This window comes from Balaenoptera ricei, chromosome 4 (genome assembly GCF_028023285.1).
Source record: "Balaenoptera ricei isolate mBalRic1 chromosome 4, mBalRic1.hap2, whole genome shotgun sequence".
In the NCBI taxonomy this organism is placed as follows: Eukaryota; Metazoa; Chordata; class Mammalia; order Artiodactyla; family Balaenopteridae; genus Balaenoptera; species Balaenoptera ricei.
Window position 1 is genome coordinate 102,449,111 of NC_082642.1, and position 18,941 is coordinate 102,468,051.

Below are 18,941 nucleotides of genomic sequence, written 5' to 3' on the forward strand. Positions count from 1 at the left end.
GGAATATAATTGCTTTACAATGTTGTGTTAGTTTCTGCTCTATAACAAAGTCAATCAGCTGTACGTATACAGACATCCCCATATCCCCTCCCTCTTGTATCTCCCTCCCAGCCTTCCTATCCCACCCCTCTAGGTGGTCACAAAGCACTGAGCTGATCTCCTTGTGCAATGCAGCTGCTTCCCACTAGCTATCTATTTTACATTTGGTAGTGTATATATGTCAGTGCTACTCTCTCACTTCGTCCCAACTTACCCTTCCCCTCCCCGTGTCCTCAAGTCCATTCTCTACATCTGCGTCTTTATTCCTGTCCTGGGTTCGTCAGAACCTTTTTTTTTTTTTTTTTTAGATTCCATATATATGTGTTAGCATACGGTATTTGTTTTTCTCTTTCTGACTTCACTCTGTATGACAGACTCTAGGTCCATCCACCTCACTACAAATAACTCAATTTCGTTTCTTTTTATGGCTGAGTAATATTCCATTGTATATGTGTGCCACATCTTCTTTATCCATTCATCTGTCGATGGACACTTAGGTTGCTTCCATGTCCTGGCTATTGTAAATAGAGCTGCAGTGAACATTGTGGTACATGACTCTAAAAGTGGATATGTTAATGGTATAAATGTGTTTTTATGAGTTCAGATTTCTAGCACTCATTAAGAAAAATGGGGTTGGTTTGATAAACAATGAAGTTGTTTTAATGAACTTAGAATTGGGATTCAGATTACGCACCGCAATCTTACAAGTCTTTGCACCTAGTTTATTTCTTATATTAGCTTTGTGCCATTTTTAAACATTCAATTTGCATAAGTAGTAGCAAATGGTAATGGTTTTTTCTTTTGTTTGTTTTATAACTTTATTTTGAAATAATATTAGATTTATGGAAGAATTGCAAGTCCTATACACCCTTCATCTGGCTTCCTCTAATGTTAATATCTTATATAACCATGATACATTTATCAAAACTAAGAAATTAACATTGATACAAAACTACAGATTTTTTTTTGAGCTGTTTGTGCATTTTATTTTTGTTCTTGCCTCTTTTTTTATTGAAGTGTAGTTGATTTACAATATTATATTAGTTTCTGGTATACAACATAGTGATTCAGTATTTTTATAGGTTGTACTCCAATTAAAGCTATTATAATATATTGGCTATATTCCCTGTGCTGTACAATATATCCTTGTAGCTTATTTATTTCATACGTAGTAGTTTGTGCCTCTAAATCGCCTACCCCTGACTTGCCCCTCCTCCCTACCCTCTACCCACTGGTAACCACTAGTTTGTTCTCTATATCTGTGAGTCTCTTTTTATTTTGTTATATTCATTCTTTTTTAAAATTTTTTAGATTCCACGTATAAGTGATATCATATAGTATTTGTCTTTCGCTGACTTATTTCACTTAGCATAATATCCTCCAGGTCCATCCGTGTTGTTGCAAATGACGAAATTTCATTCTTTTTTATGGCTGAGTAGTATTCCATTGTGTGTATATACTACATCTTCTTTATCTGTTCATCTGTTGAGGGACACTTAGGCTGCTTCCATATTTGGCTATTGTAAATAATGCTGCTATGAACATTGGGGTGCATGTATCTTTTTGAGTTATTTTCATTTTCTTTGGATATATACTCAGGAGTGGAATTGCTGAGTCATATGGTAGCTCTATTTTTAGTTTTTTTGGAAACCTCCGTACTGTTTTGCACAGTGACTGCACCAGTTTACATACCAGCCAACAGTGTGAGAGAGTTCCCTTTTCTCCACACCTTGCCAACATTTGTTGTGTTCTTTTTGATGATAGCCATCCTGACAGGTGTGAGATGATATCTCATTGTAGTTTTGGCTTACATTTCCCTGATGATTAGTGATATTGAACATCTTTTCATGTGCCTGTTGGCCATCTCATTTCCTTTTTGGAAAAATGTCTGGTCTGTTCTACCCATTTTTAAATTGGGTTGTTTGTTTTTTTTTGATGTTTAGTTGTATGGGCTATTTGTATATGTTAGATATTAACCCCTTGTCAATCATATCATTTGCAAATATTTTCTCCCATTTAGTAGGTTGCCTTTTCATTTTGTCAATGGTTTCCTTTGTGGTACAGCCATTTTAGAGAGGAATCTGGTAGTACCTGGTCACGTTAAGTATGTCTCCTCAGATTCAATTATCTTGCTGAAGTGGCTAACAGAACTCAGGGAAACACAATATTTATCAGTTATTAAAGGACATGAAGGGTACAGATGAATAGCTAGATGAAGGGTGAGGTCTAGGAAGGTCCTGGGTCCAGAAGCTTCTGTTGTTGTGCAGTGCGGGTGCATCACCCTCTCAGAGTGGATGTGTTCACCAAACTGAAAGCTCTCCAAACACCATACTATTGGGATTTTATAGAGGATTCCTCACATAGGCATGATTGATGATTAACTCTGTTTCTAGCCCTTCTTCCCTCTCTGGAGGATGGGGAGGTGGGGCTGAAAATTCTAAGCTTCTAATCATGGCTTTGTCTTTCTGGTTATGAGCCCCGATTAAAGAGTCCACCCAGAATTACCTTGACAGAACAAAAGATGTTCTCTTTTTTTTCTAAAATTTATTTTATTTTTTGAAATATATTTATTTATTTTATTTATTTAGTTTTGGCTGCATTGGATCTTCGTTGCTGCACGTGGGCTTTCTTTAGTTGTGGCGAGCGGGGGCTACTCTTCGTTGCAGTGCACAGGCTTCTCATCGCGGTGGCTTCTCTTTGTTGGGGAGCACAGGCTCTAGGCACGTAGGCTTCAGTAGTTGTGACACACGGGCTCAGTAGTTGTGGCTTGCGGGCTCCAGAGCGCAGACTCAGTAGTTGTGGCGCACAGGCTTAGTTGCTCCGCAGCATGTGGCATCTTCCCGGACCAGGGCTCGAACCCGTGTCCCCTGCATTGGCAGGAGGATTCTTAACCACTGCACCACCAGGGAAGTCCAAAGATATTCTTAGTGCTCTTATCACTTAGGAATTTTTAAGGATCTTAGGAGCCCTGTATTAGGAACTGGAGACAGAGACCAACATATATATTTATTATTATATTACAGGGAACCTATAGGATGTTCATTGCTGTTTATGGTGACAGGAGTTGGAAGCAATCTGGGGATTAATCATTGGTAGGGATACCAGGTACTGTACAGCAATTGGATACATAATAGATACACATGAAACAACATGGATAGATCTTAAACATATTGTAAAATTTAAAAGTCAGTTATTTCCTTTGTAGTTTCCTCTGTTTTCCATTTTTATTTGGTTATCCTATTTGACATCTCAAACATAACATGTCTAAACCAAAACTCCTGATTTTATATTCACTGCCAAACAGCAACTACCACAACTGAACTGCTAACAATAAAAACCCACTCACTTCTTCTAATTTTCCACACTTGACGTCACTACCAGCCCCCCCAGTTACTGAGCCAAAAATCCTGGAGTCGTACTCTTTCTCTCTGTCCACCCCTATCCCACTAATACATATCACATCTCTCAGCGGCAAGTCCTGTCCTCTACTTCCATGACACATCCTGGTGCCTGGGGTTCTGTGTATTGAACCAACAACTCACAAGATTTTAATGAAGGAGGTTGATTCATGGATCACACTTTGAGAAACTCTTGAGAAACACTCTCTTGCCCTTAGTTGAGGAGTAAACTTTTCCTTTTTGATAAATTTTGGGGCTTCTTAAGGAAAAATTAGAGGAAGATATTTTGAGGGAGCTTTTTAAAATAAAAATCATTTTTGTGATTCCATTGTTAATAGTGAATCAACTGGTCTCAAAAGGTAATACCTTTCCAGATTTATCTCCCAGTACAGCTGATAGCATGAAGTTTATATTTAGGGAACAGGAAGTAGCTAAGAGCTGTCTCTAGAGCCACTATTGAATTCCCAGTTCCCTTTAATTGTGTGACCTTGGTTCTGAACCTCCAGATTCCTCACCTACAAAGAGAGGCTAACATTTTCTAGCCATAGAATTGTTAGGAGGGTTGAAGATGATGATGCATGTAAAGCAGTTAGCACAGTGCTTGACATTCATACTGTAGCTAGTGTGATGACAATGATTACAATTGCTGCCACTCTAGAACTTCTGGTTTTGAGGTCAGAATTATCACATCCAGCAGAGGGCAGTGGAATAGCACAAGATTAAGCATTTAAGCATTCTGGATATGGCAGAGTTACCAAAAACTGCTTCTCCCACTTTCTCTGGGTTTTTTATTTTAATGGGGGAAGGAGGTGGATGATATTGGTCAACATCCTTTATGTTTGAGATCCTCACCCCTTCATTTATTGAAGAACAATGAGATCCAGTTTACCCAGTGTTTGCTTGCAGTTTCAATCACCTGACATTTTCCCTGAGGTATGTCCTTCATATCTACCTTCCTAAAATGAGAATGGATTAAATTTTTTTTGTTTTATTGATGTATAATTGATAAAATTATAATGTATTTAAAGTATACAATGTGATGATTTGATATATGAATAATTTGTAAAGGATTCTCACAATTAACACACCCATCATCTCCATATTTACTTTTCTTTTTTTTCTTTTTTTGGTGAGGATGCTTAAGATTTATTTTCTTGCCTAAATTTCAACTGTACAATGCACTGTTAACAACTATAGTCACCGTGCTATCCTTAGATCCTCATACCTTATTCATTTTATAACAAAGTTTATATAACCTTTCACCAACCTCTCCCCTTTTCTCCCAGCCCCTGGAAACCACCATTCTACTCTTTATTTCTATGAGTTTGCCTTTTTTTTTTTTTTTTTTAAGATTCCACATATAAAGGATAACCTGAGGTATTTGTCTTCTATCTGGCTTATTTCTGGTGAAATGCCCTCCTGATTAATCCATGTTGTTGCAAATGACAGCGTTTCCTATTTTTTTAAAGGCTGAATAATATTGCAGTGTATATATTAACAGTAGTTGAGGAGAGACCACAATGCAGGTGAGACACCTGTGAAAAGAGAAAGAGAAGAAAGGAGACTTGGGGAGAAAGAGCCTCATCTTGCAGTGCAGCTCCAAGAAAGTCTCAGACAGATTAATGGGGATCCAGGAGCGCAGATTGCCTATTAGAGAAGCACCCCATCTGCCAGGAATGTCCTGGTTCTACTGCTGTGCGCAGATCCCAAAGGTGTGGCAGCTGGAAGCCATCAGCTTATTACACTCCTTGCAGGAGGCTCTCTCCAGAAGGGAGATTTGAGTGGCATGCCTCCATGACAACCACAGTGAACACATTTTGAAAATGCTAAAGAAAATTGTTATGATTATTATTATTCCCCTTGATATTGCTGCTGCTGCAACTACCACTATGGACCCCAAATATGTTCATTCACTAAATAGAGGTCAAAAGCCTCTGCTGGGTTAGATACCAGTGGACTCCAGAATTCCAATCCCCATATACCACATCCCCTTCAAAGAACATTTGGGTTGTTTTGAAATCTTGGTTATTGTGAATAATGCTGCAACAAATAAGAGAGTACATATGTCTCCTTGAGATAATGATTTTATTTCCGTTGGATATATCCCAAGACATGGGATTGCTGGATCATACGGTAGTTCTATTTAATTTGTTGAGGAATCTCCATACTGTTTTCCATAGTGGCTGTACCAGTTTACATTCCCTAACAATGTACAAGTGTTTCCTTTTCTCTGTATCTTCACCATCGTTTGTTATCTCTGTTTTTTTTGATAATAGCCATCCTAACAGATGTGAGTTGATACTTCATTGTGGTTTTGATTTGCATTTCCCTGATGATTAGTGATGTTGAGCATCTTTTCATGTACCTGTTAGCAATATGGATGTCTTCTTTGGAAAAATATCTATTCAAGTACTTTGCTCATTTTTCAATTGGGTCGCATTTTTGTTTTTGTTGTTTTTTTGCTGTTGAATTCTATCAGTGGTGATAATGGGCATCCTTGTCTTTTTCCTGATCTTAGCTTTTTGCCATTGAGTATGATGTTAGCTGTGGGCTTATCCATAAATGGGTTTTATTATGTTGAGATACCTTCTATCTGTACCTAATTTGTTGAGAGTTTTTATCATGAAAGGATGTTGAATTTCATCAAATGCCTTTTCTGCATATATTGGGATGATCATGTGATTTTTATCCTTCATTTTGTTAATGTGATGTAACATTTATTGATTTGCATATGTTGAACCATTCTTGCATCCCAGGAATAAATCTCACTTGATCATGGTGTATGATTCCTTTAATATATTGTTGAAATTGGTTTGCTAATATTTTGTTGAGGATTTTTGCATCTGTGTTCATTGGGGATATTGCCCTATAATATTCTTTTCTTGCAGTGTTCTTGTCTGGTTTTGATGTCAGGATATTGCTGACCTTATAAAGGAAGTTTGGAAGTGTTCCTTCCTCTTCAAATTTTTGGAAGACTTTGAGAAGGATTGGTATTAATTCTTCTTTAAATGTTTGGTAGAATTCACTAGTGAAACCAGACAGTCCTGGATTTTTCTTTGTTGGGAGGTTTTGATTATTGATTCAGTCTCCTTACACATTATTGTTCTGTTCAGATTTTCTGTTTCTTCATGATTCAGTGTTGATAGTTTGTGTGTTTCTAGTAATTCATCCATTTCTTCTTGTTTATCTAATTTGTTGGCATATAATCATTCATAGTAGTTTCCTATGATCTTTAGTATTTCTGTGTTATCAGTTGTAATGTCTTTTTTATTTCTGATTTTGTGTCTTCTCTCTTTTTTTCTTAGTCTAGCTAAAGTTTCTTTGATCTTTGCTATTGTCTTGCTAGTCTCTTTTTTTTTTTTTTTCTGCTCTGATCTTTGTTATTTCCTTCCTTTTGCTAAATTTGGGTTTAGTTCTTTTTCTAGTTCATTGAGGTGTAAATTTAGGTTGTTTATTTGTGCTCTTCTTTTTAACGTAGCCATTTATCACTAAAAAATTCCTTCTTATTATTGCTTTTCCTGCATCCCATAGTTTTTGGCATGCTGTGTTTTCATTTTTGTTTGTCTGGTGGTACTTTTAAACTTTTCTTATGATTTTATCTTTGACCCAATCGTAGTTCAAGAGTGTGTTGTTTAATTTCCATGTATGTGTGAATTTTCCAGTTTCCTTGCCTTTTATTGATCTGATTTTATTCCAAGTGGTTATAAAAAATACTTGGAATGGTTTCAGTTTTCTTAAATTTGTTGACTTGTGACCTATTGTGATCTCTCCTGGGAAATGTGTTCCATGTGCACTTGAGAAGGATGTGTATTCTTCTGCTGTTGTATAGAAAGTCCTGTATATGAACTTTCATTGATCTATAGTGTTCAAGTCAGCTGTTTCTTTATTGATTTTCTGGATGGATGTTCTATCCATTATTGTAAGCAGGATATTGAAGTTCCCTACTGTTATTACATTGCTGTCAGTTTCTGCCTTCAGATCTGTCAGTATTTACTTTTGATACTCTGATGTTGAGTGTGTTATGTATTTATAATTTTTATATCTTCCAGCTGACTTGATTCTTTTATCATTATATAATGACCCTTTTTGTCTCTAGAGACAGATTTAGACTTAAAGTATATTTTATCTGATGAGTATAGTGACCTCTGCTTTCTTTGGTTACCATTTGTATGAAATATCTTTTACCATTTCTTCACTTTCAGTCTACATGAATCCTTAATTTAAAAGCAAGTCTCTGCAGACAGTATATAGGTAGATCTTGGTCTTTTAAATTCATTTGGCCACTTAGTGCCTTTCGATTGGTGAGTTTAATATTTTAAGTTAAATTATTGATAAGTGATGACTTAACATTGCCATTTTGTTGTTTTCTGTTTGTCTTTCAGTTGTTTTGTCCCTCTGTTCCTCTCATGACTTTTTATAGTGATTTGCTCTGATTTTTTTTTGCATCTTTTGTGTATCTGTTATATGTTTTCTTGTTGGTTAGCTCAAGACTTGCATAAAATATCTTGTAGTTATAACCTTCTATTTTAAATTGATAACAAAACTTCAGTTTCATACAAAGCACTGTCCTTTTACTCTTCCCACCCCCAGCACTTTGTGTTCTTGTAGACATTTGGTTTCCTTTTATATTGTGTACCCACAAACAAATGTTTAAGCTTTATATTAGGGTTAAAAATAATTTATATACCACCTTTACTGTGTAATAGACAGCTCTGCATATGTCTATATATTTACCTTTGTGAGATTTGTGCTTTCACATGCTTTTGTGTTGCTGTTTACTGTGTTTTTATTTCATTTGAGCAAGTCACAGCCAGGAGGATACTTCTGGGTGTGGGTCCAGCGTGCATGTGCATTTGCTGCAGCAGTAGCTCAGCAGAAGTCTCAGGCACAGGCTCATGTGTAGCAGTTGCAGAGATAGGGTCCAGGGCGAGTGTATGTTTGTGGAAGAGGGGTGTCAGCTCTGGCACTGGGAACTGAGGGATCCAGCAGTGTACATATGGCTCTGGCCCTGGAGAGGGGGCAGCATTGCACAGAGGCAGCTCTGGCCCTTGGAGGGAGGATGCAGCTGCTGCTTGGGGCCCAGCAGGGAGTAGGAGACAGCGGGGGTGACTCTAGGCAGCTCCATCAGCTGGGTTCAGCATAGGTGTAGACAGTGGGAGTCTTTGGCAAAAGCTAGAGTGTCCTCAGCAGTGATTAGGGCTGCTGAGATCCTCTGGTTCTCTTTTTTCCCCACAGGAGATGGTCACACTCATCCCTCTTGGCAATAAGCAGTGCCACACTGGGGGATGAGATGACACAGGTTTGCTTTCTACACTCTTCTATGTGCCATCCTTAGTTTTTGTGCTCCTCAGGATTTCTGAAGCTACTTTATTGTATTCTGGAGTTGTCCTAGAGTTATTTTCCTCAGTATGTAGTTGTTGGGGGGACGAGCATTGGATCCTTCTACTCTGCTATTCTACTGACATTACCTGTTTTTAACTTTTGGGTAAATTCCTAGGGGTAGAATTGTTGAATCATAAGGTAGATATATATGTAGTTTCATTCAAAAACAAAAAATCCTGTCAAATCTTTTTCTAACATGAGATACTTTTTTTTTTTAACCCACTAAGATCCAGGATGGTTTTTTATTTAGCAATAAATAACCATAGCATGAGCCCACTGAAGCTCCACAGCCCTTTGAGAATTGTACAAGTTCCCCCCGTTTTACAGATGAGAAAACTGAGGCTTAGTGAGCTGAAGCACTTGTGTCCCACATCACGCAGATAATGAGCAACACAGCTAGAATTTGAGTCAAAGTGTGTCAACCTCAGAATCCACATTCTTTGTTGATGAGATGATCAGCAGGTCAGTCTAGAGGGTATAGAATGTTTGGGTTGGGAAAGAATGGGGGAAAAAAGTGAGAGAGATAAGCCAAAGAATGAGCTTAGAGAGGGAGCAGGGGAAGCTAGAAGGTATAAGCAGATTTGCCATTGGAATTAAGATCATTCAAGGCGACTCTTTTCACCAGGGTCAGCTAGGGAAGCTCCCACCTATGCAAGCACCAGAAGGGAATCTGGTGCTTGGCACTCCATACCAGGTCAGAAGGCCTGGGAGGGCTCTCTTCATCTTCCTACCTCTTCAACAAGGAAGTGTTGGCAAGGATGTGGAGAAAAGGGTATCCTTTTGTGCTGGTGGTGGGAGTGTAAATTCATTCAGCCACCCTGGAAAACATTATGGAGGTTCCTTAAAACTAGAACTACCATATGATCCAGCAGTCCCACCTCTTCAGTATATATATGAAGGAAAGGAAAACAGGGTCTTGAGATATCTGCACTCCCATGTTCGTTGTAGCACTGCTCACAATAGCCAAAATATTTAAACAACCCAAACAAGTGTCAATGGATGAATCAATAAATGAGATGTGCATATATACATGGCATATATATATATATATATACGTATGTATATATACATATATATGTATACATATGTATGTATACATATATATGTATACATACATATGTATACACACATATGTATACACACACAAACACACAGGAATATTATTTGCCAAAGGGAAAGAAGGACATCCTGCTGTTTGTGGCAACATGGATGGAATTTGAGGGCATTATGCTAAGTGAAGTAAGTCAGACAGAAAGAAAACTACTGTATTATATCATGTTATACATGGAATTTTACAAAGCTGACTCATAAAAACAGAGACTAGGATTGTGGTTACCAGGGGTTGGGGAGTGGGAGAAAACCGAGATGTTGTACAAACTTCCAGTTACAAGATGAATAAGTTCTGGGGATCTAATGTACAGCATAGTGACTATAATTAATAATACAGTATCATATACTTGAAAGAGTAGATCTTAAATGTTCTCACCACAAAAAAAGATGAGATACTATTTTACATTCCCATCATGAATGCATGAGAGATCTAGTTGCTTCAAAACCTCACCAACATCGATGTTGTCAGTCTTTAATTTTAGCCATTCTGGTGGCTTTAGTTTTGACCTTAAGGTTTTAATTTGCATTTCCCTGTTGACTAATAATGTTGAACATTTTTTTCTGCTTGCTTGCTGGCCATTTATATGTATTCTTTTGTGAAGTGTCCATTTAGATATTTTGCCCATATTTATTGGGCTGTTAGTCTTTATTTTTCATTTGTAGTTCTTTATAAATCCTGCATTGGAACTTTGGCATATGTACGTTTTTCACATATTTGCTTCTAGTCTATAGCTTGCCTATTCATTTTCTTAGTTTTGTCTTTTGAGGAATAGAGTTTTTACATTTGATGAGGTCTAATTTTTCCATTTTTTTCTTTGCTTTCTGTATCCTTTTGAAAAAACCTTTCTACCCTTAAACGTGAACCTATTTGCTGTTTTTCCTTTAAAGACTTTATCATTTTAGTTATTGTGTTTAACTTTAGGTCTGTGTATATGGATGAGGTATGGGTCCATGTTCAGCTCCCATCCACACCCCATCCCCTTTGTTTAAAGGACTTTCCTTTCTCCATCGGGTTGTGTTGGCATCTTTGTTGAATATCAAATGATCTTAAAAGTATGAGCCCATTTCTGCATTTTCTCTTCCGTACCTTTAATCTGCTTGTCAACTCTCATGCCAGTACACCTGGTCTTGATTGATATAGCTTTATAGAAGACTTGAAATCAGGTAATGTATGTCCTCCAAATTTTTTCTTCTTTTTCCCAGGTTGCTTTGGATATTCTAGGTCCTTTGAATTTTCATGTAAAATTATAAATAAGCATGTCAGTTTCTACAAGAAAAATCCCGTTGGAATTTTTATTGGGGGTGTTGAATCTATAGATAAATTTGGAGGGAATTGACGTCTTAACAAGATTGAATCTTCTACTCCATGAATATGGTAAAGCTCTTCATTTATTGAAATCTTCTTTTATTTATCTCAGCAGTATTTTGTAGTTTCCAGTGTAGGTGTTTTGAACATCTGAAATTTATTAATGAATATTTTGGTTTTTACATAATTGTAAATGGTATTCTGCTATTTGATTCCTGCTAGTATGAATAAAAATACAATTGATTTTTTCATATTAATGATATTATTATGTAACTTTATCACTTAACTAAATTGACTTATGTCTAGTAGTCGTTTTGTAGGTTCTGTAGGATTTTCCATGTGAACAATTACATCATTTGCATATAGAAATAGTTTTGCTTTTGCTTTTTAAACTTTATGCTTTTATTTCTTTTGTCTGTTTTATTACAATGATTAGGACCTTCAGTACAATGTTGAATCGAAGTGATATGACTGTGCATCCTTTCCATGCTCCTGCTCTTGTGGCAAAAGCATTTGATATTTATCATTAGTTATGTTAGCTATAAGATATATGTCACCTTTGAGGAGACAGTTCTCCATGAGTCTCCTGTTGCTACACATCTTGCAAGCAGATGTACTAAGCACTATTTTGTTCTGGACTACCTTTTCAAGGATATTTGTATAGCAAAAAGCCTTGGAATATATAGTGTCTCCCTCCAGAGCAAAGGGTGGATCTGTTTACCGTCCAATATGATAATGTCTCCCTCTGGGGCAAATGTTGGGCAGGGTTGCTTGCAGCCCGTTACAAGAGATTTGACTTCACTAAACTCAGTGTTTCTCTTCTGTAATGTAAGCTACTGTGTGTGCAGGTGGCACCTAGCCCTCATTGTGTCATCCTGTGAAATTGGGGCTTGAGAAAGTAGCACAAGAAAATGATAATACTCTAGCTACTGCTGTTGTTACGAGAAATAAACTGTTCTTTACAGCGGACCTAGGAGATTTGTGTCTTCTGCCAGCATCCATGACAGGCTGATTTGTTAACTTGTAAGTACAGTAAAAACTGTTTACAGTTCTTGACAATGACCTCTGTCAAATTGTGGAAAGTCCCTTATATTCATAGTCTTATGAGTTTTTTTTTAAAGATCTGATTCTCAGGACTCTCTTTCTCTCTCAAATTGCAAATCATTTAATATAGTAAATTCAGAATTTTTGGTATACTTGGCTACCATGCCTGTTGCCTTGCTGAATGATGATCATCAGTGTTCCACCACTACATTAACTTTTGCAAATTCAAATAACTTACTCTTTGTGACACTGAAGGGACTCTGAAAATAAAAAATATATGTACTCCAAGTAGGGCTTGCTTTTCCAATAAAAAAATCTCAGACTTTTAAAATCATGAATGAGTGTTGAATTTTGTTAAATGCTTTATTTTTATCTATTGAAACTATCACATACTTTTTCCGCCTTTTTTGTGAATTACATTGAGTTTTGAATGTTAAACTAAACTTAATACACACTATTTGGTTATAATGTATTATCCATTTTATATATAGCTGAATTTGATTTGCTGATATTTTGTGGACATTTTACATCTATGTCCATGAGGTATATTGGTCTGTAATTTTTCCCTCTATCTCCCTCTTTCTTCCTTCCTCTCTCTTTCTGTCTCTTTCTCTGCCTCTCTTTCTCTCTCTCTGTCTCTCTCTCTCTCTCTCTGTATCTTTATTTCTCCTTTTTCTATATTTTATAATATTCTTGTCAGGTTTTGATATTTTGGGCACACTGACCTCATAAAACTAGTTGGGAAAACTTCCTTTCTCTGCTATGAACCGATAAGATTTATGTAAGATTTTTCCCTTAAATATATGATAGAATACACTAGTGCAGTCATCTGGATCTGTAGTCTTCTTTCTGAGAAGATTTTGATAACGGATATAATTTCTTTAATATATATAGGCAGGCCTATTCAGATTTTCTATGTCATTTTGTGTCTGTGTTTGTTAGTGGTATTTTTCAAAGAATTTGTCCATTCATCTAAGATGTCAAATTTGTATAAACTTACTCATTGTATTTCCTTTATTGTCTTTTTAATGTATGTGTGATGTGTGGGGATAACTTCTTTTTTATTTCTTATTTTGGAAATTTATGTTCTTTCTAGCTAGAACTTTATCGATTTTGTTGATCTTTTCAAAGAACTTACTTTTGTCTTTGATAACTTTCCCTGTTGTTTGCTTATTTTATTTCAAGATATTTATATCTTCTCTTTATTATTTTCTTCCTTCTACTACTTTAGGTTTATTTTAGTTTTCTTTTGTTAGTTTTTTGAGCTCTAAACTTAGTCCATTAATTTTGACCTTTCTTCTTTTCTAAAATAAGCATTTAAAACTATAAATTTTCCTCTAAGCACTGCTTTAGCTGTATTTACAAACTTTGATATATTTTCATTATCATTCTATTCAAAATAGTTTCTAATTCTTCTTATGATTTCTTCTTTGACCCATAGACTATTGAGAAGTCTGTTGTTTAATTTCCAAACTAGGGAGCTGTTCTAAATATCTTACTATTGATTTGTAATTCAATTCAGTTGTTGTCAGAGCACATACTCTGTACGTTTTCAGTAATTTTAAATTGATTGAGACTTGTTATATTCCAGCATTGGTCTACCTTAGAGAACACACTGTATGCACTTGAAAAGAATATATATTCTACAGTTGCAGGATATACTGTTGTATAAAGATCAGTTAGATCAAAGTGATTGATAATGTTATTCAGATCTGCCTTTACTAACAATTGCAAGTACATAACAAATATGTCATTCACTTCAGGCTATGTAGTATGTATGAAAAGGAGGGAAGAGAGGGGAAAAAGCACCTTTTATCTATGAGTTTGATATTTTAGAACTCTGACTTTATTATAATTTTACATTAAAGCTTTCTCTGTATAGTTACTAATTATTAGAGCTACTGGTTGTGATAATTATGGTTAATTACCCATACCTGCTAATAGAAACAACAAAAGGTCCATCTTAAAAATTACATAAAGGTAAGGGGTTGTTGGTGGACTGAGTGGGAGGAAAAATAGTTAAGAGCAGGAAGAATTAGATCAGAGGTATGGTAGTTTGAGACATGATGTGACATGCTGTTCCGTGAGTCTGTTGGGCTGTGGCAAGTTTACTACACCATCCCTTTTCCAGTAAAGAAAAAGAATCCACCATCACTGAGTTCCCACAATGTGCAAAACATTGTGCAATGAACTTTACACATGTACATTCATTTTATTAGGTAGATATAATTATCACCATTTTTCAAACGAGGCAACTAAAAAAGGTTAATTAAATTGTCAGGTTTATGTGGTTAGAGAGCATAGCAGAAGATAATGCTTTGTGTTCATCAACATTTAGTGTAATGTTTTTCCTTCCTAGACATGAAAAGTTTGCTTCCCATCTCCCTGGTAATTAAGTGGGGCTGAGTAATAGTTCTTATCAATGAGATATGAGATGTAGCAGTGAAAAGTCCCTCAAATGTCTTCAGTCTCTCCCCTCCCCTCGTACTCAGATGATGAAACTATGTATGGAGAAAGCCTGTTGAGTCACCACTGAAGGAGTGGTGCCCTATAGTTGCACCAAGCAGATATTTGAAAAGTGAGAAGCAAACTTTTGTTAAACACTGAGATTTGGGAGTTGTTTGTTAGTGTATTAAAAAATCTATTCTGATTAAAATAAAGGGAGCTGGAATTTGAACCCAGATTTATTAAACTCCGAAAGCCATTGTTATTGTACTACCTCTTCTGTTTCCCCAAAGGCACAGGAATCAGTGTGGTTACAGAAGGAGTGCATAGACATCTTTCATTAGCCAGAGGGGTTGAGCTGGAAATGTATATTAAGAACCTAGTAAGCACTAGTTGACTACTTTTTAGACTACAGAAATTGGGCTTTTTATCTGCTCTGTGTTATTTCTAATTACTGACCACACATCAACTGTACACTGAAAAAACATTCATTCTTGCATAGGTCTTTGTTTTTAATAAAGGTCACCTGACCTGAGTAGATATTGCTGTTAATGGCTGTTACTGGACTCCCCAACACTGGTTTGCAAAATTTTGAGTGTAAGTATATATATGCATTTTTAGAAGCCTAGACACTAAAGAGCTGTGGTGTACAATATGGTAGCCACTAGCCACATGTGACTATTTAAATTTAAATGAATTAAACAAATAAGAATTAAACTGAATTGGAAATTCAGTTCCTTAGTTGCACTAGCCACATTTCAAAAGCTTGATAGTCATTTCTGGCTAAGTAGCTTCCATATTGGACAATGCAGGTTATGGAACATTTTCATCATCTCAGAAAGTTCAGGTAGACAGTGCTACTGTAGAACTTTCATCAGTTTTCAAAGGAGTCTATGACTGCAAAAAGGTTAAAAACCATTTAATTAGTATAGGTATTTGCCTCACGGTATATAAAAATAGCTTTGTCCCTAAGAGGTGGGCTATGCCTGCGCTGATGATTCTGTGGTATGAAATATAACGTCCCAAAGCATATTATCCCTGATCCCCTCAGGTTGTGGTAAAGGGAAGTTAGAGGCTTTCTATGTGGGGGAATCTCAGTCACTTTTTTCTGATGTTTGCATGGGAGAAATCAAGGAAGGGCATTATATTAGTGTGCTTGGGCTGCCATAACAAAATATCACAGACTGGGTGTCTTAAACAACAGAAATTTAGTCTCTCACAGTCCATGATCAAGATGCTGGCAAAGTCTGTTTCTGGTGAGGACTCTTCTTGGCTTGCAGATGGCCACCTTCTCACTGTGTCCACACCAACCCTTTCCTCTGTAGTGTGCAGAGACAGTGGGAGAGAGAGAGGGAAATCTCTTCCTCTTCTTTTTTTTTTTTTTTTTTTTTTGAGAACCATCTCTTTTTTTTTTTACTTTATTTATTTATTTATGGCTGTGTTGGGTCTTCGTTTCTGTGCGAGGGCTTTCTCTAGTTGTGGCAAGCGGGGGCCACTCTTCATCGTGGTGCGCGGGCCTCTCACTATCGCGGCCTCTCTTGTTGCAGGGCACAGGCTCCAGACACGCAGGCTCAGTAATTGTGGCTCACGGGCCTAGTTGCTCCGTGGCATGTGGGATCTTCCCAGACCAGGGCTCGAACCCGTGTCCCCTGCATTGGCAGGCAGACTCCCAACCACTGCGCCACCAGGGAAGCCCTCTTCCTCTTCTTATAAGGACACCAGCCCTATCAGACTGAGGCCTCATCCTTATGATTGCATTTAATCTTTATGGCCTCCTTATAGGTCCTGTCTCCAAATATAGCCACACTGGGGGTGGGGCTTTAACATGAATTTGGAAGGCAGGGGAATGGAGGGGACACAATTCAGTCCAAACAGGTATTTTCTAGAGATGTGAATCACAGTTCCTATAGCAAATGGCAGGAAACGGGTAATTTCTTCACAGAGTAAGTGCTAAGGGGACACTAAATAAGGAAAAACTTAGTAGTGTCAGCCTGGGGGTACGGAAGGCTTTTGAAGGAAATGAGTGTTTCTCATTCGTTTATTTATTTGAGAAAGAGTTATTGAACATCTACTGCATGCCTCGCGTTATGTTTGGCATTTGGAGCATATAAGATGAACAGGATATGATAAATGCCACTGACCATGTCAAGTCAGCTGGTGGATGTGGAAATGTGCACTCTCAGATCTGGGCAAGGTGCTGGTAGCCTGGAATCTTGAGCTACGGAGTCATGGATCCTGTTGTGTAAGCTGGGATCTGTGGTTCAGGGTTAGTGTTTTTGTTTTAGATTTCCTGTGATTTCTATGTCGCAATTTGAGATAATTAGAGATTAGCTCAGAATAGTTATGCAGAAAATCTGGCTCCCTGGAGGCTTGTTTTTCTCTGATTAGTCTTCCAGCCTCAACACACAACAGTGCACCTCAAAATACTAGAAAGGAGGAGGAAAAGGCTCCCAGAAGAAGAAAACCTTACTTGGGCAAGGAAGCGAGTATGGGCAGAATGATAAGTCAGGCCTTTTCAGTGTCAACTAATGTTTAAGGACCATATGTTCTAGACTTTAGGGCAAATTTAATTCCCTTACTTTACAAATAAGTGAATGTTAAGCCCAGTGAAATTAAAAAGCTTGCCTACACAGAGTGTAGGACCCGGAATAGTATCCTGACTCAGTTCTTCTTAGTGCTACTCGGGTGTACTGGTGTTTATATTCACAATGTTAGTACAGAAATTGAAAGTAAGCCCACAGAAAATTTTACAGCAATTTGACATTGCCACAACATCCAAGCACTTAATCATTTTTCTATTAATTAACTTTTATTGATTTTACAAAAGTATTGATGACAACAAATTGGAAAGAAGAAAACTGGTCTTTCACCACAGTTAGGTTGTGAAGCATTGCTCTAAACGGTGCCGATTCTCAAATAGAACCTGGCGGATTAGTTAGGTTGATTTAATCCATGTCTGGGGGGCAGCCTAAACACTGGGAGACTCTGGCATACCCAGGAGAACAGCGCTGGGTCTCTGCCCTGCTCCATCCTGCTCTCCATCCATTCCTGCCCACACCAAACATCAGTCTCCCCCAAGGGCCTATCATTGATTCCCTTCTTTTCTTTCTCTGCACTCCCTTGAGTTCTCATTTACTCTCTCAGAGTCGAATTTATAGACGTGTCTCCCAAAACTCTATTTCCTGCTTCAGCCCCTCTCTCTGACTCCAGTCTCTCATTTGCATTGTCCTGTTCCTCCTGGTAAACTCACTTCAAGTTTATAAAGCACAAAATTCTCTTCTCCCCAACCCAGTCACAGCTCATTGCAATCACTAAGCTCAGACCCTCAGTTATCCTTACTCCCTTCCAGTTTCTCAATGCCTTATCTAATCATGCATCATCATTCATCAAAAACCCATTCTGATTTTTTCCTTCAGAATATTTCTGGCACCTCTCTCTCTCTTCACCTCCTCCGCATCCATGGCAGTTCAGTCCTCTGATTGCCGTGGCCTCCTCACTGGTCTCTCTGCTTCCATATGCCCTTCCTTTTAACGCATCCTTCAGGCATCCTAAAATGCTGTTTTAGTTGGTAGAAATTTCTCCCATTTAAAAACCTTCAATGATTGACTGTAAGATAAATTCCAAATCTTTAATAAAGGCCCTGTCCAATTTCCTGGTCCCAATCCATCTTTCCAGCCTTGCCTCTCACTCCTCCATCATATACCTTCTCCTTCCAGTCAAGTGGAATCTCTCATTGTGCTTTAAGACATTCCCTACATTTTCTATATTGCATTTCTGTTCAAGCTATTTCTTCAGGCTAGCGTGTTCTCCCTCTCATCTCTGCCCACTAAATGCCACTCTTCCTTTAAAGACCAACTCAGATCTTACTCTTCTCTCTTTCTCTCAGCATTGTCAGAAGTGATATTTCTGCCTACTTAACTATAGAATTTTGATTGTGCCTCCGTTGTGGCACTTATTTCATACTATTTTGCATTATAGTTATTTGTACACATGTAAAATCTTTCCTAGATTATCTGCTCCATGGGGACAGATTTCATATATTTATGTGTGTAACTGGTATGTTGAATAAACATGACACATGGATTATAATCAAAACATAACTTTTTTGTAAAGCAATTATACTCCAATAAAGATGTTAAAAAAAATCATAACTTTATTTTTGTCTTTCACCATTCCTTCAAACTTTATGAAGTAGCAGCAATCTTCCCCTTACTCTG